Source organism: Triturus cristatus, chromosome 9 (genome assembly GCF_964204655.1).
Source record: "Triturus cristatus chromosome 9, aTriCri1.1, whole genome shotgun sequence".
NCBI classification, from domain to species: Eukaryota; Metazoa; Chordata; class Amphibia; order Caudata; family Salamandridae; genus Triturus; species Triturus cristatus.
Genome location: NC_140592.1, coordinates 524,022,549 through 524,047,480, shown reverse-complemented (window position 1 = coordinate 524,047,480; position 24,932 = coordinate 524,022,549). Strand labels below are relative to the sequence as shown.

Here is a 24,932-nt window from a genome sequence, read left to right as displayed (position 1 = left end):
CCTACAGGACTGCGTCATCTACCGTAGCGACTCGATCTGAATTGTGAACACTGCTGTCTGCAGTGTAAATTGAAGGCAGTAGTGAGCACAGTCTTCCATGAATACTTTCCTCACTTCCTCTTCACAAAATACAACCACATAAATTACAAAACACTCTGCAATAAATAAATCAAAGCAATTCGAATTGCGATCTCTGCTGTCCACAGTGTAGACTGTTATTCAGTAGTGTTTACCACTACGAAGAAGAATTTGGTCATTGTACTAGACCTATAAGTCATCTAAAAAAAAGTTCTTCAAGCAAGTATACTAAAAGGCTATTGTGTATATTTCAATAGACGTTGAAGTTAGTTGCCTACTGGATTCAGTAATTAAACAATCACCACTCAATCTGAATTGTGAGCCCTGCTGACCGCAGTGTAGGCCAGAGGCAGTGGTCATTAACGCCTCACAGCCATGTGCCGTTGGATTCAAAAGCACGGAGTTGGTTGCACCTGATTGAAGGGGGTACACACAAATCATCACAGACTTTAACTTCTGACATCCTCAATCACAGAATCAAGACCCTGTTTCACTGTTCCGACCTGCTGTACCTCGGTGTACTCCACCGACTGCAGTTAACCAAGCCCTATAATCATGTGCAGCAGTTAGCTACGGAAGCACAGAGTGTGATGCACCTCAATGGAGGGAGTTCTGTGAAAACCAAGCAGAAGGTAATATCGGACATCGTCCATTGTGGGATCAAGACACCGTTCCACTGTTGGGACCTAGAGTTGGTTGCACCTGGTCGAAGGGAGTACCTTCATCTCCACTCTCAGATGCAGTTCTAACATCGTCCATTTAGGGATCAAGAACCCGTTCCACTGTTCGGACCTGCTGTACCGCGGTGTACTCCAGCAACTGCAGTCAGCCAAGCCCAATAATCATGTGCAGCAACTAGCTACGGAAGCACAGAGTCTGATGCACCTCAACGGAGGGAGTTCTGTTGAAACCAACAAGCAGCAGGTAATATCTGACATCGTCCATTGTGGGATCAAGACACCGTTCCACTGTTGGGACCTAGAGTTGGTTACACCTGGTCGAAGGGAGTACCTTCATCTGCACTCTCAGATGCAGTTCTAACATCGGCCATTGTGGGATCAAGACACCGTTCCACTATTGGTACCTGTTGGTCTACTGTGTTAGTAGTATACAGAGCACTCCACGGTGCTGGGCCTCAGGCTGGGCGCTGTCTGCCTGTGTCGCGGTAGCCAGCGTTGATCTCAGGAGCCTTCCCAGCTCGCAGACCTCAGCCCAAAAGCTTCCGCCGGCACGTGGTGGGCCCTCTTTCACATACGGCGATGTCGAAAGCTGAACTGTGGGGCATATGTGTGTCGCAGCTGCCATGACGGTTTCTGGGTACCAGCAGGCTGAGAGCATTATTCACGCGTCCACCTTCGCTCACGCCGTCAGCCTCGTGGCGGTGTAAGCTGCGTAGACCTGGCAGACACGTTTGCCATTCCGGAAGAGAACCTCACCCAGAGAAACATGCCTCTTATTCATAACCCTACGCTAGCCTTGCGTACACAGAGCCAGCCCACTACGCTAAAGATTTTTTTGGGGGGTACGTACGCGCTATGTTTTCGTAATCTTCCCGACTGACTGTACTATCATGGTTGCGTCCACCTCACTCAATAGACCATCAGTGTATGTTGACATGTACATGTCTTTGCTCTGCATACTCAAGTTTGTCCGGCACATCCCCTCAACACTATACGTTGTATACTTTTAAAATCGAGAATCACTTGCCACCTTCGCACATACTTTGATCCCATCTCTCCCCGCATTCTGCATTGTGTGGCAGAGGTGCTATGTTTGGTTTGTATACATGGCTAGCCACGGTTCCCACAGTACGTAGTGTTGTTGTGTCTGCTAGGTGTCCATGTTGTTTGTCATGTTGTATGTGATTATATAAAGTAGCGCGTTTATTTACAAGCAGTGGTTTCTCCCATTTATATATCGCTGTGTTAAAGAGGATACAGAACTTCTTCACAGGTGAAAAGTGGGAACACAATGGCAGTCATTCATTACTATGCAAGAATGTCCAACTGCACAACGCTTCTAACCTTACAGCCCCCAATCTTGCGTGCTTTCTTAAAAGCGCGCCAACTCCCACAATCAGACCAACATTCACACAGCTTTCTAACAGCAGTTATCTGCTTCTAAATAACATGGGCTGCTACGCAATGTGAGCTGGCATACCGTATGTCCTTACTGTTTCAAACCGGATGACTTCCCGTGGCCATCTCTAATCCCACCCACACAAAGTAACTCCCAAAGTTCAACTTGGCCTTCAATACCTACTTTGAAAACAGATTGTATTAAACGGAGCAAAGTGAAAGCACTTTTGTTTCAAACAGAAGTGTCCCTCACTTCTCCAAAAGTAATTTATCGACTGCAGATAGCACAAACTTCAAGTAAAATACACTCCCTTTTAAATATGAACCTCCCATTACACTTTGTGAATTGTTACACAATTTTCAACACATCTGACATTTAAGCTCTTGCACACTTTTTTAACACTGTCACACGCTTTCAAACTCTTTTTTGGTATAATACCAGACTTCATTCATTCATTCGATCATCTCTGGAATAACAGGAACAGTGCCCATAATTCTCACTCTGTTTGCGGCCATCCTACTATTATTTTATCTTGTAAAAAATGGCTGCGCTCCCTGTGGTAGCAACAATGTCCAACAGAATACGCCTCTACGCGAAGCTACATCAATACCATGAAAAAATTGAACAACTTTTCGGCTGCCTGCCTCTATCTATTATCGGAGCCATCTACAACATGACATTTATTTACACATATACAATCTGCGTGCAACCATCTTTTTATTGCAAAACTTGTCCATTCGACTGGCGAATGAATCTATTCCTTGCCAACATCCCAGCAAACGCTCCCGATATCCAGCAGGTAATGGAGTATCTTGAAAACCATGAACTTGATTGTTCGGGCAATGGAGCAATGGCGGACGCAACACAAAAAGGTATCCTGGCGGAATGGGATTTATGCGCAGCCGCGAAAGATCTCCTGCAACGTGCGACCTTTGACAACATCTCAGATTGCCTGCCAATTCAAATTGCAGCTTCAACATTCAAGGAACATTACTGTCCCTTCGAGGATAAGAATTGGATCGCTTCGCTTTTCTCACACGATGGCAACAATCGCCTCTTGAAACATTAAGCATTTCAAGCCGCTGAAGAACTTCTGGACTGCAATCTCCATGACTTGTAAGAAATTCACTTTATTCTAGGATTGATTGTTTCCAACTTTTTTGACTTTTTCCTATACATTTTTTTATACACTTAAATTGAACTATTTTTATATAATCATTTTCTAAGTATGCTTAGGCATTTGAACTTTGTTTATATTATTGCCCCTTATGTCTCCAGACTAACCAGGGATGGGGGATGTATGGCCTATGCAAATATGCTATTTACTTGCTAAATTAGCCTAAACCCGATATCCATTTTGAAACCATGTCTATTCTTTTTACACACGTCCCTTTCACACAAATTAGCTCATCCTCAGCCTCTGCTCACGAGCTGGCGATCAAGATAAAAAAACACGTCATTGTTTAGGAACTGGTTGCCACAGAGTGGTAATCGTATCCTACCTTTATTTTCACTCTACAATTTACAGTCATTCATGTCTAATAGGTATTGTTTATGTCACATGGAACTGTTACATGTAATGTGGAATTGACTGATGCAGGAGCTTAGTTTTGAATACAGCAGAAGCGGTTGAAGTTTGCCTCAGCTGGATGCCTTAGCTCTTCCACCAGTGGGTCCATTTATGGCACTTAAATAAAGACACTTTTTATATAACTTGCAGACTCCATCGTTTTATCCCACACAGCCACTTTCTTAAACACACCTGATTTCACCATTTGTCTTCTGTGGCATTGCAACATTCTGCATTATATTCTTCACGATTATTTCTTTATTCCTGCTTGCTAAAACACTCCATTCGAATCTTCAGACCGGGAGGGGTGAGTAGTTTGCTTCCCACTCCCGCTATAGTCTAAACCCATACTAACACCACTTGCACAGCTATGCTACAGCAGCCAGTATGCTACACTCCATTTGAGTCTTCAGACCGGTAGGGGTGAGTAGTGTGCTTCCCACTCCCGCTATAGTCTAAACCCATACTAACACCACTTGCACAGCTATGCTACAGCAGCCAGTATGCTACAGCGGCCAGAGCACATCAGTTTACAGCAATCAGCTCACGGTTTCATCCCCGAGTGTACTGGCACCTCACCTCAGCACCATCTCACTCTGGGCAAAACAGCACTTTCACACCGGTAGGAGTGAATACATTGCTTCACACTCCCTGTATAGTACACCCTAACCACCCCACAGAGCTCACAGCGCTCCTACCCTCCTCTTTCCTACTCTTTTTGCCCTTTTTTCCCCTTACTCGCTACAACAGAATCTCAAAATGGCTGCCAACACTTCTTAGTTGCAACCGCTCGCAGCCAATAAGCAGCAAGCTCGTGCTCGTAACGCCTCAGCCAATCAGATGGCAGAATTCCCAAATATCGATATCTGTAAATTTAGATATTTCTCCAAAACTACTGAACGGATTTACACCAAATAAACAAAAACGTGCTTTCTAGACCATGACCCTGCTCCCTGCCAAATCTGGGGTAATTCCGTTCGCCCGTTCGACCTGTAGCCTTGTCTATAGTTTCCTATGGAAATTAACATGGAGCAAACACGTTTTGGGACCCCCCTTTTCTCTCGGCCCCCCCTTGACGAATCTCCCCCAAACTTTCAACATAGGAACTGATGTGAACAAAGAATTAGTTTGGAAAATTTCATGAAGATTCATCAAACGACGCCAAAGTTATAAGCAAAACAAGAAAAAATGCACTTCCTATGGAAACTTGGTCCTAACTATAACTACCTACTGGCGACCTCCAGTAGGAGAGAGAGAGATATATATATATATGTGTATATATATATATATCTCAATCAAACACTGTCCAGTTCTTAAAAGAAAACTCACTGGTGCCGTGGCCGCTAAACAAAGACCTATTTTATTTTTAACGGGCTTCCGTTAAAAATAAAATACGTCTTTGTGTAGCGGCCACGGCACCAGTGAGTTTTCTGTTAAGAACTGGACACTGGATTGTGTTTGAGATGTTGGGAGTGGCGTCCCTGCCGTGTTGCCCGCCGTTTAAGAGGCTTGGGTAAACGCCGAGTTTTGTGTTGGGATATATACATATATATATATATATATACATATATATAGTACATAATCCAATTTGTAGGCTTTAATATTGCATTGTATATATTATCAAATGATATTTATGTTTCTGATATAGTTTACATACACGTAGCACTTTAATAATTCTTCAAGGTAAACTATTTATAGGACTCAAAGAAAGGTTAGGTACCGCTATATAAGTAGTCTACGATATGTTAGGATATAGCCATCAAAAAGATTCTATCTTTTTGTAAAAGCATTTAAGCAAGTACTAAACATACATGAAATTGTAAATACAAAGGGAATTTTCTGAACTTTTAATATGGACATCATTAATAGCCAAGATCGATTAATTACAATGTTTTTAAGAAAGCTTTATACAAAATAATGAAATGTATTTTTTGTATAGCTGCTATGTCTTAACCAAATTTATATCTATATTTTTATTTATACATGCACTCCACAATATACTCATGTATAAGAAATTGCATATTTACTAAATATGTCCTGTCTATTATACTTGAAAAGGCCTCTTTTTTCTATGTCTATGCCTGAGTTTAATCATGTGATGTTTAAGGGCACCATTTAGCACAGATCTGGAGAACAAGCCTAACAAGGTGTGCAAAACGCGTCATCCTGCCATCCAAATCTTTCAAATAAACTGAAACAACAGCAACAAGTGGAGTCCATGTTCCCATTTCCTTGCTTTGCAGTGTGGCAGGGACTTTCCTTTTGTATATATATATATCCCCAGAGTCAAGTGGTGGTGGAGGTTGGGGGAGCGGGAGGAGCACAAAGTGAATAATTGTATGGAACCCCTAGTATCTGCAATAAAGAAGGATCTCCATTGCAGGCGTACAAAGGCCATCAGCAGGTGAACCCACTATTGACAACCCCAGAGGTTGACAAGCCCACAGCAAGACCTGGCTTATGGCCCCTAGGTAAGAAGTCTGGAGGCCCTAGTCAGCTATTGAACGACCCACTCAAGCTCCACATATTATCTTGGAACATTGCAGGCCTCCCTTCCAAACTAGATAACCGGAGTGGCGGGCATTTATCCAAGACAACAACATCTGCATGTTTCAGGAAACTTGGGCCAGGGAGGATACTCACAGACTTGGCTACGCAACTTTTAGTATAGCAGCCACATGAGGGGGAAGATCAGCAGGGGGCCTTAGCATCTGGATTGCCACACATCTAGGATGTTCAGCAAAACAGGTAGAGACGTTCTCTAGTGACATTCTTTGCGTTATCCTGAGTTTTTCAACCAGGATCAAGATAGCATTGATTAATGTTTACTCGCGACCAGTAGGGTACGGCCAAGAGTCTGTTACCCTTGATCTTTTATCATCTTTTTTGCCTACCATCCTTGACAATAATTTGGTGATCTTGGTTGGTGATCCAAGTTGTCAGTATGAACGTTTGAAAGATTTAGATGCAGGTGACCCCAATGAAGAAGACTTGCACTGGGCCATTCCGGAGGCCAATGCTCCGACAGCCTGGGCTTGGACACCACTGGTAATACAAATAAACACCATTTAATTGAATCATTCGCTTAGGGCATGCAATGGGCGTTTTAAATCTGATTCCCCAGCAAATTTTACTTATAATAGACCTGGTTGTCCCTCTAGTCTAGATAATATTCTGGTGAATACTAAATCATGGCACCGGGTAATTGATTTTAAGATTGTGCCCAGATACGATAGCGATCATAATGCCCTGATCCTTGAAATGGTCTCGCCTCAAACAGGGGACACTTCAAAGGGCCAATTTCCGACTGCCCCTGGGCTCACCCTAACTAGCTGTAGGAGGAGAGTAATATGGGGTTTATTCTGTCAATCCCGAGAAAAGCTAGCCTCCTTTTATCGAACAATCATTCCTTTTTTGGAGGTTGCAAAACAATTGAGTGAGTCTGTTGATTTTTATAGCCCATTTACTGAAATTGCAGAAAACCATCAAGGTTTAGTGGTTGCCTTGGTCGATATCTTCTTCCATAAATCACGTCCCAAGGAAAGCGGGGCACCAGGGCACCCCTGGTATGATGGTAACTGACGCAAAGCCAAGCAAATTCTTGTCCTAGCCATTAAATCTAACGATAAGTTGGAAATAAGGGCATAGCGGTTAGTTTACAAAAATACCATCAAACTAGCTAAAAGAAACTGGGAAGAAGAAAAATGGGAGAGCCTGAAAATTGCATTAAGCAATAGGGACATGAGGACTTTCTGGAATCTAAGTAATACAGACTCCAAAGAGGATAAACCAGCAACTAAACTAAACCTTGGGGCAGAAGTCTGGAAGGCCTATTTTCAGCCCTTATATTCTAGGGTAGAGGATGAAGTAGGGCAAGCCACAATTGAATGTCCCCACCAACAGCTTTCCTGCTTAGATACCCCAGAAATTTCCCTAAAAGAAATAACGGATGCCATAAGACGGATTATTCCTGCAAAGGCCCCGGGCCTAGACGAGATCCCCGGTGATCTTTTTCGCACTGAACGAAGTATCTGGGCCCCGTACTTATGGACCCTATTCAATGCTATTCTCCAGGGAATGGGATTCCCACAACATGGTTGGGGGCGGAAATCATTCCGATCTACAAAAAGGGTTCACCTCTCCATCCTGTGAATTATCGACCCGTCAGTCTCATTGAATTCACTCAGAAAATATACGCTCGAGTGCTGCTGGACCGATTACAGAGTTGGATGGAAAAACACTCTACTCTCAGCCCCTATCAGGCCGGCTTTCGAGAAAAAATGTCCACAATTGACGAAATCTTCAGGTTACAATTACTGGACTGGAAAACAGTGATCTTGGAGGGTGGCAGCCTCTGCATGATCTTTGTGGACTTAAAATCGGCATTCGATTTAGTACCTAGGGAGAAATTATGGGCCATTCTTTCTGATCTGGGAGCCCCCCATATCTATGCCAAAATCTGAAAAGACTACATGAATATCATTTTGCTCAGATTAGATATGGGAAAAATGGAGAGCTCACTGATCGTATACCTATAGAGAGAGGTGTACGTCAAGGGTGTGTATTGGCCCCAACCCTCTTTTGTTTATTTATTAATGGCTTAGTGGAGGCCTGGACAGCAAGGAGGGACATAGATGCTTCAAAGTTGGCGAACCGAAAGGTACCAGCCTTGATGTTCGCGGACGATACCCTCCTGCTGTCAAAGTCCCCTATGGGAATTCAGAGGGCTTTGGACATCTTCCGCTCATCCTGCAAGAGTAGGGGCATGGAGATCAACACCAAGAAAACCAAATATATGGCTTTCAACGCAGGGTACTCAACACGACCTAATCCCCAATTAGATTTTTTTTTTAGAGAAAGTCTCTGTCTGTTAATACCTGGGATTGTCCCTTAACGATAAAATGGAATGGGGTGTACAAATTAAGAAGGCATGTTTAAAATTGTCCCAGACAACGGGGGGTCTAGCAAAGTTGCAGAGGAAGTGCACACATAAAACGATAGGGCCAGTGTTGGAAATATACAAGGCACACGCCAAAGGAGCTGCCTTGTATGGGGCAGAAATTCGGGGCCATCGGCCATCTGACCAACTTTCCAAAATTGAGAATTCATTTGCTAGACAACTTCTGGGACTTCTCGAAAATACACCTCTCGCACCGCTTCGAATGGATCTTGGAGTCTGCCCGATTGCAGTAGAGGTCGCCCTTAGACCCTTGTTATATTGCCGTCGTCTATGGAGCACCCCTGAACTATCTGTGTATAGAGAGGAACTGAGGGAAATGGCAAACCTCAGGGGAGCAAGCAAAATCCCATGGCAGGCCCACATTAAGAACTCTCTAATTTCTATGGGAATGGTTGACTTATGGGCTGGTGCCGAAGACAGTTGTCCGTCAACTCCTAGGAAGGCTCTGTCAAAGATCTACAAGGAATACAATCTTACCTTATCGCAGGGGAGTTCCCAGGACCGGCACACTGACAACATCTTACTTATAAGTAAAACTGCAATACAGTTTAGAACCTGTCATCAACGATATACAGCCATCCCTTGCTAAAAAGCTATATTTGCAGTTTAGGTATGGTACACTTCCCCTATGCGCTTGTACATATAAGTGGGGGGGGCAGTTCTACTAAGGGCTGTCCGACATGTAACAATATACCGGAGACAGACCTACACATATTATTTTTCTGCCCGGCATATAAGAAAGCGAGACACCATTGGTTACGGCAGTTGTGCAGAAACCTCGAAACATCCCACTGCTCCCAGGCTTGATGGATCACGAATGGCGTCTGAACTCCGAAGTGGCGCAAGGTCTCTTTCAGCAGTGGGGAGAGCCTTGGTTAGATCTATTCGCCACCGAAGAGAACGCGCAATGTCAGCAGTTCTGCGCGTTGGAATTTCCAAGGCGGCACTCGCTCGGTGACGCTTTTCGTCACGAGTGGAGTTGCGGTCTGTTGTACGCCTTTCCGCCTATACCACTTCTGCCCAGAGTGCTGAAGAAGATCAGGCACGACCGGGCCCAAGTCATCTTGGTGGCTCCGGATTGGGCACAAAGATACTGGTATCCCGAGCTTTCTTTGTGGACAGGGCAGCTGTCCTCGGGAGTTTTTGGTCTTTAGGGAAGGCAGGCAGTTCTCCCTGGGTTTTGGAGGTCGCTGGGCCTGCAGGACGAGTCGCTTTTCGGAGCAGGTTTCTTCGAGGGCTGCAATTAGGTTGGTAGGGGTTGGGGACAAGTCAGTTGTCATCTGGATTCTTCAATGCTGGTACGGCTCTTCGGTCCTCCTCCTTATTTAGGTTGCCAGGAATCTAAGGGTCAAGGTTCAGAGGTGCCCCTACATACTCAATTTAGAGGTGTTAGAGGTGCTGGAAGGTAATAGCCAATGGGCTACTTTCCTTTAGAGTGACTACACCCTTTGTATGTCCACTCCCTTTGGGGAGGGTCCATACCCCTAATCCTATTGACTGAAATCCTCAAAAACAATATGGAGGATTTTCAAAGGAGGGGGTCACTTCAGCTCAGGACACCTTAGAGGTTGTCTGGGTTGAGAGGGGCACACCTCTCCTCTTGCTTACTTATTTTACTAAACAGAATGCCATAGTTTTATCCCATGGGTCATTCAGAACGAATGTGCTGTGGTTAAGTTGGTGCAATACACTTATCCAAGCTTTTCCACCAACTTCACTGATTAAGGATGTTATCTGTAAAATGCAACATTCTTTGTAAATGATCTTAACCCCTTCAGCGCGGCGCGGATTACCGCGCTGTGCTGAAGGGTGCGGGCGGGGCCATGACGGAGCGGTTTCGTCATCCGCACAGCGCAACCGATGCGCATGACGGAACCGCTCCATCATGCGCATCGAAGGGGTTAAAAATAACACGGGCGAGACAAGTATTTAATTTGTTACTACCGGAAACAAAAATAGTATCCTATATTAAGATCAAAGTTCAACCCATATTTCTCACAATGGAATGGAGAGTAATCACTCTTGTGAATAAAGCTTATGCCCCCTAAGTTCATATAGTTTGATTTCTTGAAACCCCACCCTGAATGTATGAAGATACTGAAGTAAGCTATGAGACCTACAGCCAGAAAGACTCCCACAAATATAAGAGCTTCATAGTATGATGTTTAGGTGACATTTTACAGGAGATAATGTTGTTACATTCGATCTTCGGCAAGCCAGACTGTGGGCTGCTTCCTGCGAGTGGAAGCGGACCGCAACGTCCAGCGATCAGGGCTGCTACTAGCCAGAGGGGCAGCTCTGTGGCACAAAGCAGGAGCGCACCACGACCCGGCGCGCGGAGGTCTCTTCCCGTGTTTGGAGCGGCTGGGAGCCCAAGTAAGGGCAGATCTGCCGTGAGGTACGGGACACATCGCGCTCCTTAAAGAGACAGGCAGAGAAGCTTTGCACACGAGATCGGTACCAGACCGGGCAGCACTCTTCACGGTTCAGCGGAGGAGACTGCAGCTCGGCCCGCCCGTTTCTTCCGATCGGTTGCATGAATGCGCCGATAGCTCACCAAAAACATCAATTTAATAACCACCTCTGATCAGACAAGCTGGATTCCTATGTAGCATGACGGCAGAGCCCGGGACATTCTAAAGGTGATTCTATCGTGATTCAGCTGCATTGGATTTATATTGAGGGCAACAACAACATTTGTGATGCCTCATTTTCACTTTTTAAACCAACATCGCACTAAAATGGCTGACATTATCTGGGCCATGGATTAGCATACTTGATTAACCACTATAATAACAACTAGGATAAGAGACTCTCCCCTTACTGTTGGAGCATTCTGGACCAACATAACACATAACAACGGAAACAGGACTAACACAAATGGAGGAAGAGAAATGTAATTGAAAGTGAAACAAGACTACACCAGGACACCTAGGCTCATTGGCATCGAAATAGGACTGCACAGCTGTCTAAGAGGCTCTATCCAAAGGAGGCGGCCATATTGGAACGGCCCCACCACAAGGATAAAACACCTATTCTACATCCACCGCTCATCCTACCCATCCAGTACAGGTCAGAATTTTCTTCTTACATATCCTTCTACCTATCTTGTTCCAGATCCTACACGCACGAGACACCAATAACGCCATCACTCTGACTCTAGATCCAACCCTTCTTCCCCACTCATACTATAACCCCCCCACCTCTTCAGCTGACACATCATATTGCACGGATCTCTACCCGAGCCACAGTTACATTCCAAGCCCCTTAACATCTCACCATTTATAGGGTGCACACTATGGAACTCACAGGCACACACACATACACCATCATCTACCCCCCGAACCTCTCAAGAAATGCTGCAAAACGTTTCAAACACAATTTTTTAAAACGTCACCCTGAAATACCCATCGCCGACCCCTACTCCTCAACACTTACCGGACAGATAACCAATGATATCATCTTCCACACTAAATGAAGAGCTCAATGGAGAAACGCATTCCTTACATTATTCACTATCTCCTCCACTAGGACAAATGCTCATGGTATAGTTATTTACATTTCCCCCTCTCAGCTTTTTAGAGCGACCGCAACCATCACCATCTACAATAATGGAACCATTCTCATGCAATCCACGGACCGCAATCTAAACCTCCTCGATAATATCTTCCCAGTCATCAAAGCCCAACTGTATAAACCCCAAACTTCCACTCTGGACATTCCTTCCTTAAGTACACAATACACACCATTGCCTATTCCCTCAGACAACCACTCCCCAATACCTGCACGAACGTCACCTGCATCCGACTCAAACCTTATTCCCGCCCGGACCTCCCCCTACTCCATCTCACGGCAATTCACTCTACAAAATCCCCCCACCAACTCTACTCCTTCACCACACAGCCCACTATCTGCGCTGGACACACATACTACCTCCATGCCACCTGACACTCACGTACCCCATCTACCGGACATAACGGCAATCACCTACACAGATCCAACAGGTAACGCACACCCCTTAACCATATTCACAGATGCCCCCGCGGCAGATACCACCCTCCCCACTTTAACACTCACGGCACCTCACCCTTGTTGAACACCGACTCCACTAACATGCACATCCAACTCTCTAGAACGCCGCCCCCACCTCAAGGGCTAGGACATAATAGGACACCCCACTACCACACAGAAGACAGGCTATCCTCCATTAACACTCTGCACACATTCACACTACATACATCCACAGCCCATCCTTCAACCCCCAAAGCCCACTCACCCTCATCTAGTACTCTTCCCACACCCATTACCCAAACATCCACCACCACACCCCTGTCATCCATATCTACAACACGCCCACCCACACCCGCAATACCCCTCCCAACACCATCCACACCTGCCCCAGACCATAAACCCGACCAAACTACATTGCAGGCAGACTCACCCTCCACCTAACCTTTGACCCAACTCGTATCCGTACCTAACTTTAGACTTGATGAGATCATGATCTCACTAACTCAAATCAAAACTGAACTACAAGCACTCAACGATCGGATATCGAGAAACCCGTGGTTCACCAGACCCTCAAGACAGTCCAAACTTAGCGGGCATCAGAACCATTCAACAGGTTTGTCGAATCTCATTCCGCCCAGATGGATTTCAGTCCCCTCCTGTAACAATTCAACCCGTCCACTCAGAAGCATTAATCCGCTATCAGAGTGACCTACTCTCCCTGTTAAACTCATATGCATCCACTCCCGTGAACAAGCTCACCCCCGCCTCAATGATGATCCCTACTATCCCTTCCAACCCTCACAGGTCCACTAAACCCATCACTAGAGGCATTACCAGCAACAACCTAAGAAGAATCCCCCTCACTCAGGAACCTTCCTCAGCCACTATCACGCCCCGGCTAAAATTTATACTCCTAAACTGTAGATCTGCATCTAGACACGCAGCGGACATAGCTGACCTCATTCTCACACAGGAACTGGACCTGTTACTGCTAACGGAAACCTGGCTAAAAGGTTCCTCCACACCAATCATGGACGTATTAGTACCCCCAAACTACGACATCACTAGATTAGACAGAACTGATAAAACAGGGGGAGGTATCGCTTGCATACATCGTAGTAATATCTCTGTGAACAGAGCCATATCCCCTGTATTCAGCTCTTGCGAATACTTATACCTTGACATCACCAACTATGGTAAACCATTATGTTCCATACACATCATCTATCATCCACCGGGTGACGACCTAGCCTTCACTGAACATTTCATGGATATGGTAACAACAAATATGGGGCGACTAGACACCCAAATATTCCTTGGAGACTTCAATCTACATTGGAACGATCACAATGATACTGTGGTGAATAGTCTCAAAATCTTCCTAGAAGACCTAGACCTGACCCAAATATGTAACAGCCCTACACACGACAAAGGATCTATTCTGGACTTAATAATCTCTAAAACCGATTCCATTCAGATCCAGTCGATCGAACCCTGCGACTGGTCAGATCATCATATTATTAATTTCTACATCAAGGAAATGGTGAAATTTAACTCGGCGCAACCCACACGACCTAAAATATGGAGAAGAGACCTGAAAAAGATCAAGCCTAACAATTTGCCACTCCCCAGCTACAACCTACTTCGGCCCCCCGCAGGAACCTCCGAAGTCCATGATCTCACCAATCACTACCTCTACGCCATGACCTCGATAATAGATGAGGTCGCACCTCTTCAACTAAAGAGAGTATCCATAAAAGATTCAAAGCCCTGGTACAATGGAACACTTAATGAAGACAGACGATCGCTCAGAACATCTGAGCGCACCTGGAGATCTGTTCCATCCGCAAACCACCTCAAGATCCTTAGGACAAAGAGAAATGCATGTTACCGAAAAATCAAGCGCACCAAAGCGGACTTCTTCAGCTTCCAACTAGACCAAGCAAGAAACCGCCCCAAAAAACTTTTTGAATTAATCAAATCCCAATCCAAGGAGGCACCACAACGTCCACAAGACTGATCATGCCCGCAACCAAACTGTGAAGATTTTGCCGTCTTCTTCACCCAAAAGACTGACACCATCAAAAAGGACCTCCTAACTGACCTAACCCTACACGCGAGACCACACACAAATACCCCAGCATTTCCAACTGCTTCATACCTAAGAAATCAATCCTTAGCACACGTTTGATTTATATATTGCTAATGAGTATAGCATGTGTTACAAGTGGACATGTACATAAAACAGAAATTAGTCCTTCTTCTTCTTGGTTGTTCTTTTATTTGTATGACTCTCTTTAGTCAGTCTTAAGCATCCACAAGCCAACACGTGTTTCGTCGCTTGGTGGGAGATTGGTCCCGTGACTTTTTCAAGGCTATTTTCAGATTATATGTAGCATTTAGTAAGCGGTGATAATTCCAAACCGCAGATTGTTTCCAATATGACGGTGTCACTCTTGTCAAAATTTCCGTATTTTTGCTCAGTGCTTATATCACTGTTATGCTGGTATTTGCGTGACGCCTGTCGAGTGTGTCCGGAGTCGAGGGACCTTGAACCCTGCCAACCACTTCGCCGAGCCCCTCCCTGCTAATGCCGTCAAAGACCTTACTCCTTTGCTTCTGCCGATCTGGACCAAGATCATAAACAGCTCACTTCAGAAAGGCTGCATTCCAGACACCCTTAAAGCTGGCCAGGTATCACCCATCCTAAAGAAGCCCACGGCCGACCCTATGGACTTAAACAACTACCGCCCTATTACCAACATCCCTACCTTGGCCAAATTATTGGAAAAATGTGTTCACCTCCAACTGACGAGGCATATTGATCACTTTGACCTCCTTAACAAGCACCAATCAGGCTTCCGAGCAGGTCATAGCACTGAATCAGCCATGACACACATAATTGATGATGCGCTACAAATCCTGGATCAAAATGGAGCCTGCTTACTCATTCTACTAGACCTATCCTCAGCCTTTGATACGATAAAACATGAGAATCTATTAGACCTCCTGGAACACAGAATGGGATTCTCAGGTGCAGTGCTAAACTGGTTTACCTCATTTCACCATAATCGGACACAACAATTCAAGGTCAATAAGTCCTTATCCAAACCAGTACCAGTTACTCTAGGTGTCCCACAAGGGTCCTCACTCTCCCCAACGCTGTTTAATCTCTTCATGGAACCACTCACCGAAGTTCTACAAGCATCTAACATACAATATCACATGTACGCCGACGACACACAACTATACCTCAAGATCCACTCCTTAGAAGACATCAAATCACTTAACCTATTGCTTAGGAATACACAAACTTGGCTAGCAGAAAACCATCTCAAACTGAATGCCCTAAAAACAGAATTCCTCCTTATAGCTCCACCCGCCCAAGTCCCCATAATGCAAGAGTGGATTAAACATCTTACAGCACTCAAAGTTCAACCTACCATCGTGGACTCAGCGAAATCACTCGCAATTACTCTTGACAGTAACCTCAATATGCAAAAACACATTAGCATTGTTACAAAGGGAGCAAACTTCCAGATAAATACACTAAGGAAACTTAAACCTTTCCTACCATCCAACGACTTCAAACAGGCAGTACAAGCACTAGTCATACCAAGACTGGAATACGGTATCATCTCTCTTTGTGGCCTACCCAAAGTATCAACTGCACCATTAAGAGCCTCCATCAATTCGGCAGCCAGACTCATCACTGGCTCCAAAAGAAACTCCCACATCACCCCGGATCGTCAATCCCTGAACTGGCTACCCCTTGAAGCCAGACTTCATCTGAAAATAGCGTGTATGACACACAAAGCCGTTCATCACAATGCACCCTCTTATCTGGCACAGAAACTGACGATCTCTGGCGGGATCAGATCCTCAAGAAGTGCGGATAACCTACTACTGAAACCACAAAGGTTCCACAAGAAGAAAACCTATAACAGATCCTTCTCCGGGATGGCTCCCAGAATCTGGAATGCCTTACCTCCTGAAACCAGACTTAACCCCTCCACTGCTTCTTTCAAAATGGAGGTAAAATCGATACTCATGGCCAAATTCACTTAACTATGGACTATAGACACCTGGGTTCCAATCACATCCGTGTCCCTAGCAAGATGGTCATAATAGACCATCTAAGCAACTAGTCTTTTTGTTTTTCCTCAGGTTGATTATTGCTTTGCCTACACAAGATGATCTGTGTATGCGCTATGTGTAACATCTATTTGTTGTATAGTAACCTTTACTGATTGTATAGCGCTCTGATATCCGTTTAGGATCTTCTTCGCGCTCTATAAAACTTTCTAAATAAATAAATACTGATGTTCGATACTTTACCAATAACTGATTTGCTTGTGACTACGTACATTTGGCAACCCTTAGAGGTTAGGCACAACCAAATAAATCCTTGGACGACACCTGCAATAAGCCCCTTTGCTGAAGACAGAAAAATACTTTACACCCAGTGAGACAACCTATGGTGAATTGGGATCTAAACATTCATTGAAGTCCCATGGGCCCACCATTAGAGCCCATAAAGAATGCTGACATCAAATGCATTACGTTGATGTTAGCGTTCCTCATTGCTTTTGTCATTGTTTCTGTTGAAGATTTTTTCTTCAGTTTCATAAAGAAATATTTATACTGCATTGGCATCCGAGGTTCATATGTAAAGTTATATCATCATTTCATTGCAACTAGTTCATCCTTCAACAACCTGCAAAAAATTACTGTAAGGGCATACTGCTTGGGAAAGACAAAGAAAATTAGAAAGAGTGAAAAGCTGTTTGTAACCATCCTTCCAATAAATGTAGTGAGTCAGGTTTCCAAGACCAACATAGCTAAATAAATCCTACTGCGTATTCAAACTTTTTAATTATGAACAGGTAAATAATTGTCGCTGAGAACAGAAGTGCTCCTGAACCTGCAAACGGCTGACTGTTTGCCTTTGAGTCACATAGTTAGTGATTGCACCCGCCTGCAAGTGGATTTATGGCGCGGTCCATGGAACCTCTTCCCCCCCCCCCCCTCCAGAGGGATGCCAACAGGGGGTGCACTGACAGTGCGCCACATTATAGGTAGTGCACAGTCAGTGCGAGTCCTGACAACTTCTTTGCCTCTGGACTCGTGTCTATAATACGGCGCGAGCGGATCGGCAAAAGGATTCCCTCATTTGCATGGGGCCACGCCCCCATGCAAATCCCTCTCGGGATAGTGCTGGTGGTACATGTGTGCCAGGGCTATAGGTATTACAGAAGGGGCCGCACACGCATTTGCAGCCCCTTCTGTAATACCAAAGTGCCCCGGGGGTGCATAAAGTGGCACAAATGCCCTTTGCGCCCCCGGGGCACTTGTGTAACACGGCCCTAGGTGTGAAAGAGAGAATGCAATAATAGAGGAATCACAGTAAAGATGATTTTCTTGTCCAGTGTAAGACAATGGTAGATTTGTGTTTGGTTTCGAAATAGAAACTGAATTTTTATAATCTGATCTTGTCACGGCTTTGCAAGGAAACAGCACACTAGAAAGGTGTTCCTGTTTGTACTTTTAAGTAACTGACTATCAAGCGCATGATTACACCACCTTTCCTGTGTTGTATACCAGAAGAACCTTACCATATGGTAACATGGAAGTGCCAACTATTTCTAATCTGTTGAAGTCGTTTTTGGGCTAAGGCTTGGGGCAAGCTGGTGATGTTATGTATGTATTATCACTTGATCTCACTAAGTCCACAGTCACATTTGGCATATTAGACTTCTTCAATAGCATTTCACAGATGCTGACTGAAAGGATCAATGTGCTTCTCTTCTGACGAAATAGCGTTGTTGAATCTCGTGACCAGTGCCGCCTAAAACAGCACACAGGAAGTTCCAAACTTGGACGTGATAGCTCATATCAAAGGAAGTCATCTCTCAAGAAGGTCAAGTCACATAAGTTATCTTCTCGGACGAGAATTCTGATTGCATAAGGTGACGAAATTGAGGGATAGCAACCACGAGCAATTTCAGATGTTCATCTTCACTCAATGTAAAACAAATTCAAAAGATATGCCTGGCATGAAGGGCTTTGTTGAGAGAAACTTGTTTACAAGAAGCAACTCTGTAATAATTCTCACCTCAGTGTTGAAAAGCATCTGTTCTCTTCTCATTATAAAATTACATTAGTATTTGCTTTGCTATTGTTTTCTTCTCAGATATACTGCTGTCTGCCATTTCTTAAACACCACATAGCCTTATAGATCCAGTCACAAAGGAAACTCTGGCTAGGCGGTTTCTCTCTTTTTACACAAAGCTAATGAAATAGAATCAGAATGATTTATTATACAATTGTTTCAACTTGTTACAAAAAATAACACACATTTTAAAAACAGCTATGCTAGCAAAAATGTTACGGATAAAAAAAGTTTGTATCTGTGACACACATAGCAGCCGCCATTTTCCTACAGGACATCAACCTAATCCCAAACATGACAAATTAGATGATTATGTTGGCCTGGACAAGGGATTCTTGGGCCACATTCCCACAGAGTCCCCTCTGCACTACACTGGCAAATTTCATTGGAAGAGCTTCAGCTAAATTCAGGTTGCCTTTGTCTTCACCAGACAAAGACATTTCCTTCTTGTCTTTAGGAATACATCTTGTAAATTTCACTAAAGTTATTTCTGTTCTAAAAGGTCTCAATGGCTATTTGATCGAATTTTGAAAGACTTCAAAAAGAAGTACAAAGCCCTATAGGATGTTCTGGTGTGCTTGTTGAATCAAATTAAAACTCATTCTATGGTCTCAGCTGGCACCTACAGTAAAGCAGGAAACCGGTATTTTCCAATTAACGCTGCCACAGACAAGGAATGGTGAAAAATAGATGCCACATGCAAAAGAGTAGACATATTTGCCACTAAATCCATTAAACTTGCCAACACCACAGCAATAATTACCCTTCACAGTAAGCCTCTGTGTAATGTTAACTCCCCCTTCCTAGAAATACTGTCCAAAGACCAGAAAGCACAGGAAAGCCTGAAGGAGGGTGGCATCAACCTCAGGTATTGATGCATTTGTAGATGCTGAACACACCAATTTTAGACAGCACGTTCGATTTGCAACAAATGTAGCTCTGCTTATGCAGTACAGCTGACTCAAAAGCACAAAATCTAGACCTAGAATGCAGGCAACAATCCATGACTGCTTTTTAAATACATATTTTTATTCAGTAAGCACATTGATTATGCCCTTCAGGTGATTAACACTGACACACAGACTCCCAAAGCACTCACCTCAATTCAACTGTGACAGTCATATTCGTTCTAGTGTCTTCCTAGCCAGGGTACTCGTAAATAACTATGCCACTTACGGAGCTTGGTACCACACACCTTTAGTCTTCTGTGTGTACCTGCAAACTTAGCATTCTAAAGCAGCCTTCACTCTATTCATTACGTCATACCTCTACAGAGTAAATCAGGAGCCACAAGGGTCCCGTAATTGTGAACTCGCACAACACTACATCTCCCCCTCTATTCTACAAAAACTTACCAATTTTACAAAATATATGCACATATATACATTTAATTCTCTTCAGTTAATCTCTTTGACACTGCAATTGTTAGACTTGAACGTATCGTGCGTTGAGATCCGTTACCAGCATGATCCACGATCTGCTGTGATGGTAAAAAGGCAGCAGCAGTTACTGGTGTTTCAGAATCAGTCTCTCCTGCACCACGGAGATCTGGTGAACTAGGAATCAAACGCCGAAAATGAGAAGAGTCTCTGGTAATAGACAATCCAGGGCGCTGGACAGTCACCATGTGTCCTTTGGTTGACGCCACTTGGCAAGGTTCTGCATCAAATGGAGCATCAACATTTCTTTTCAGCATCGGATTTATGAGCACTCTGTCTCTTCTCTGGAAGACGTTGTCTATCGCGTGTCGTCTTCGGTTAGCTTATGTTTTCATCTTGTGTTTCTGAACCAAGTCCCCTGTACGAGTTTACATTCTCATCTCTTTCTCTCTGATTGGTCCACTGGTGTATCTTGCTTGTCATTGCTCTCAGAAACATAAATGTTCCTGGGCTTTCACCAGTGCTTGAGTGAGGTGTTGAAAGGTAAGCTCGTAATGTAGAGTTTAACACAGTTGTTAAATTGCGCTTCTCAAGTGTAGCATGCTGCACAGCTTTTTTAGCGTATTCCTAAATTCACAGAGGAATACTCAGTTAATGCCTAATACTCTAAGAAGTCTTTGAGCTCCTGACTATTAAAAGGCGGGCCATTTCAAGATTTTAGTATGTCTGTAATACCCCATGCCATAAAGATGCCATCCATTTTGTCAATGTCTTGTTCTTAAGTAGTGTATGAGAGATCCTCAATTAATGGGAATCGCAAGTATTCATCCACAGTCACCACCAGGTGATGTCCTTTGTTGGATGGACAGAAAAAGTCAATGGGTATACTCTCCCAGGCATGTTTCGGGGGTTCTGACATGTTTACGGTATGTTGAGTAACTTTTGTAGAAAGGCAGTTGCATAGAACACAGGCCTGTAATACCTTCTCAACTCACTCGTCGAATTATGGAAACCAGACTTGATCTCGAAGAGCTCATTTTGTAGCAACAATTCCCCTATGTCGTTTGTGGGCCACTTCAATCATTTTCTGCTGCAGACTCTCTGGAATCAAGATTCTCGACCCTCGCAATATAACTCCCTCATGTGTTATGGACAGTTCATCTTTGAAAGTTCCGTATTTTTGAAATTCACTCTCACTGGTGAGAGGTCGAGTGTTCTGGCTCCATGACTTATGTGTAATTATTTCTTTCAACTTTAGCATGTCACTATTGTGGCTCGTGGCAGTAATAATCTGGGGTAATGAAATGGCAGCTGGTGTGTTTGTTTTTACGAAGAAGTTGATATAAGCTTCATCAGACTTAGATGGAGTGCCTTGACCTTCAGTGGGCACTCTGGAAAAGTAGTCAGCAGGGATCTGCTCCGTTCCTGGAGGATGCACAATGCTGCAATTGTACTCTTGTAGCCAAGTCCCCATTGTTCAATGCAAGGAGTCATCTTGGCCTTTGGATTGTCAAACATTGTTAGTAAATCTTGATGATCAGTTACCAGTGTAAAAGACTTTACGTACAGGAATACATGGAAGTGTTCACAAGCCCATACCATGGCTAAACTTTGTTTTTCAGGTTGTGAGTAACCGTGTCTCGGTTGGCACAAACTCCTACTGGCATACACCACAATATGCCTTCGAGCATTTGAGTGTCCACTATGCGGTACAAGAATAGCACCGAACCCCACTGGGCATTCTCAATGGCTTGTTTGATTTCCTTAAAACTGTTTTCACATTCATGGATCACTGAAATGAAAAATGTCATCAACTCTCTCAATGGGGCAATTACAGTGGCAAAGTCTCGTATATATCTAGAACAGTAGCTGGACATGCCAGGAAATGAGCGCACTATGGAAACATCCTATGGGGTCAGCATTTGACAGCACTCGCTCTTTAGCAAGATCCGGTGTCACACCCCCATCAGAAAAGATATGGCCAAAGAATTTTAGCTTTGTCTCCTGGAACTCACATTTGTCTGCATTCAAAGTAAAACCTGCTCCAGCAAGTAAACAACATACTTGTGTAAGAGCTTTAGCATGTTCTTTTTAAATAGCCCCAAAAACCGATATGTCAACGCATTCATGACAGGCTGTATGATACGTCGAATGAAGGCTTGAAACAGTTTTGCAGCGGATGACACACCAAAACTTAGTCTTTTGTATCGAAACAGAGCAACATGAGTAGAAAAGGTTGTAATGTACCTGCAATCTTTGAGTTCCAACTGATGATAACCTTTATTTAAATCAAGGCAAGAGAAGACCTTTGCAACATTTAATTGTGTTATCATGGCAGTGTGTGGACCTGGATGTTATTCTCGTTCAATTGCAATGTTTACCGGACGCATGTCAATGCATATGTGTACCACACCACTGTCCTTTTTGGGCCCTTCCACAATGGGAGAAACCTTTGCGTTGGACCAGTAGAACCCTCAATGATATCATGCTTCAGTAATGATTCAAGTTCTTCTTCAACAGCATCTTGTAAATGAAAAGCAATTTGCCTACGTCTCAAAGCAACAGGATGTACATCCTCCTTAATATGCAACTTTACTTTCATAGTCTTATGCTTTCCCAAACCATGAAACAACAAAGGGAACTGACTTACTATTTAATGGTGAGCATTCATGTTTATATTCACAGAAATCAGTCCCATATCTGAAGCTGTGCTAAAACTGAGCAAACAGGCACGCAAAGCTCTCACTTGAAGCACATGGATGGGTGTTTGCACCTACGTTTTCATATATTCCAAAATAACCTTGACATTTTAAGTGTGTCAATGGTGCCCATGTATACACTTTGGTTTTCAACAGCATAAGTTGTGGTAAGGGAGCAGTTCATTATATTTTTTCTCAGGCATAATGTTTATCTATGCACCACTGTCAATGATGAAAGGTATCGAATGACCATTTACTTTCAGTATAATTTTCTGACAATGTTTGAATGACTATGGTGGTTTGGCATGCTGACCTTTTTCTTTGACTGACATTTTTCTTCACATGCGGCCAGTCCAACATGCGCACTCTTTTCTGAAGTAAACATCGACATGGCACAACCATCTTCTTCACTTTCACTTGATACTGATATGGAGGAACTGTTTGATGAATTAGATAACAATCGACTTTTGTTCAGTGTCAATTTGTTGTACGTGACATCTTCGCTGGGCCTTGTTGGTGCTCGTCGAACGTTGCTTTTGGAACTTTCCGGCGGCCATTTTGTCTTCACGCCTTGACACACTTATTTTTCCCTTTGCTTTGCACATAATCACTAAATGGTTCTCCTTCCCACAGCCCTTGCATATCTGTCCAATGTCCAATAATATGTTAGAGGACATTCGGAAGGCCTCGTACTTGAGGCATTTCCTCACAACTCGAAACTTGCAGGATAGATATTTTAATATTCCCATCCACCCCAGCATCCGTAGTACCTAAGGTCTATATCTATAAACAGGGCAACTTATTTGCACTTCCTTTTGCCCTCAGATCCAATCTGCAGACTTGTGCAAAATGTGTGGATCAAGTGGTGACCTACCTTAATCGAAGGGTGTACGCCTACTCTTACTTCAAAAGCTGGTTGATTGGGGAGAAATCCCACTCCCAGAACAGAGAGCATACTTCCATGATTCTGATCACCCTGAATGAGCTAGGACACATTATTAAAGCAACCAAGTACTCTTTCGTCCCACTAACTAAATAGTATTTTTGGGACTACATATTTCGACAAGTGATGGTGTGGTGGGACAGTCATTGGAGACAGAGTGCAAACTAGCTTCTATGACTTTAGTGATCCAAACACAAACTTATATTACAGAATTCCAAGTCTGCTAGGTTGCATGTCATCACACATCCATCACATGCAGAATAGTCAGCGACACAAGCTTTGTGCAGTTGAGAAGGCAGATTTGAGATTACCTCAAGCTATCGCTAAATTGTTGGCAAGACCACTTGATAGAAGGGAGACTCATCTTCAGAAATAGATTATGGGACGTCTATGTTCCAAGATGGAATCTGCCCTGCATATTGGAGCTCAGGGTGGTATGGTTAGTAGAGTTTTTGCCTTGTGTCTGAGGAGCGACCATTACGATCAAGCAAACAGTGACCTGCTGTTGTGTAGGAATTAACAAAGCAAGAGTATGTAGAGGATGGGGAGAGGATGTGGCCTTGCGGCTACAGCGGTAGACGTCAAAGCTGGGGAACCGGGTTAGAGTCTCGGCTACGACGCTCAACATCCTGTGATTCTGGGAAAATCACTTAATCTCCCCGTGCCTAAGAAAAAATGAATGTGTCCTTGTGTAACGAAACTGATGCTATGTAAAGCGCTCCGATACCTGATTTATCGGGTCCAGTTTGCGCTATATAAAACTTCCCAAAAAGACATATATAAAAAGATAGGTGGAATTCTTGAATTAATCTCAACCACTAGTAAATACTCTGGCTGCATCCCAGTCCATCATTATTTTGCTCATCATGCTAGCTCAGAGTGTATCCAGCTATATGCAAATCAGCATTGGTCCTGCTCCAGTAGGAACAGTCCAGCCTGAACTGCCAAGTTAGGCCTTCCTGTACTGAAACGGAAGCAGCCCAATACTATTATTGCCCTGATTGAAACTCATCAGTTAGGTGTACCTGATTAAGTCTTATC

The 24,932-nt window shown here is 43.9% G+C and overlaps 1 protein-coding gene across 1 annotated transcript in view; it reads left to right on the top strand.

Moving 5' to 3' along the window:
* Positions 1–24,932, top strand: part of RCE1 (Ras converting CAAX endopeptidase 1) — a 226,335-nt gene that overhangs the window by 150,813 nt on the left and 50,590 nt on the right. The gene's annotated exons all lie outside the window — the stretch shown is intronic.